A 979-nucleotide genomic window follows, 5' to 3' on the forward strand; every position below is an offset into this window, starting at 1 on the left:
AAAAAAAAAAAAAGTTCGATTTATGCCTGTAATACTAGCACTCTGGGAGGCCGAGATGGGCCAATCACCTGAGCTCATGTATTGGAGACCAGACTGAGCCAGGGCCAGACCTCATCTCTAAAAATAGCTGGGCATTGTGGTGGGAACCTATAGTCCCAGCTACTGGGAAGGCTGAGGCAAAAGGATCTCTTCAGTACAAGAGTTTGAGGTTGCTATGAACTATGACACCACTACCCAGAGTGACAAAGTGAGACTCTGTCTTAAGAAGAAAAAAAAAAGCCCATCGACCCATGAATAGATTAACAAATTGTGGTATATTTATACCATGGAATACTATGCAGCCATAAAAAAAGATGGAGACATCCATCTTTTATGTTTACCTGGATGGAGCTGAAACATATTCTTCTTAGTAAAATATCTCAAGAATGGAAAAAAAGTATCCAATGTATTCAATACTACTATGAAATCAATATATAATCACCCACACACTCATATGAATGGCAAAACATGACTATAGTCCAGAAAGTAGAAGGGAAGAGGAGAGAGAGAGGAGGGGAGGGGGGATATGGGAGGAGGGAGGGTATTTGGGGGACCTCACCTAATGTACATGATGCAAAGGTACATTTCAAAACTATTAAGAAATGAGTAGAATTGTGATGGATGTGTTACTCAGTTCAATGTAAGCATTTCACATTGTATACTGAAGCAGTACCCTGAACCCCATAAATGCACCAATGTACAAAGTTATGATTTAATAAAAAATAATTTTAAAAAATTCTTTTCAAGTGAACCTAAAACTGAGACTGCACATGTATTTAAAAACATCACTTTATATTTCTAGTCCCTATACTCACTACCATAAAAAGAACAACCTAAGAGCATATAAATAAGCCTAAAAATACATTTCTAAATTTGGTGTGATTATCAAAATTCTAATGGAAAATATTTAATTCAACACCAGACACACTGCCAACACTTC

At 36.9% G+C, this 979-nt stretch overlaps 1 protein-coding gene across 2 annotated transcripts in view; it reads right to left on the reverse strand.

Annotated features, from left to right (window-relative positions):
- Positions 1-979, reverse strand: part of BCAT1 (branched chain amino acid transaminase 1) — a 50,391-nt gene that overhangs the window by 18,648 nt on the left and 30,764 nt on the right. The gene's annotated exons all lie outside the window — the stretch shown is intronic.

The sequence above is a fragment of the Otolemur garnettii genome, unplaced genomic scaffold (assembly GCF_000181295.1).
Source record: "Otolemur garnettii isolate 467f Iridium unplaced genomic scaffold, OtoGar3 scaffold00057, whole genome shotgun sequence".
Classification (NCBI taxonomy): Eukaryota; Metazoa; Chordata; class Mammalia; order Primates; family Galagidae; genus Otolemur; species Otolemur garnettii.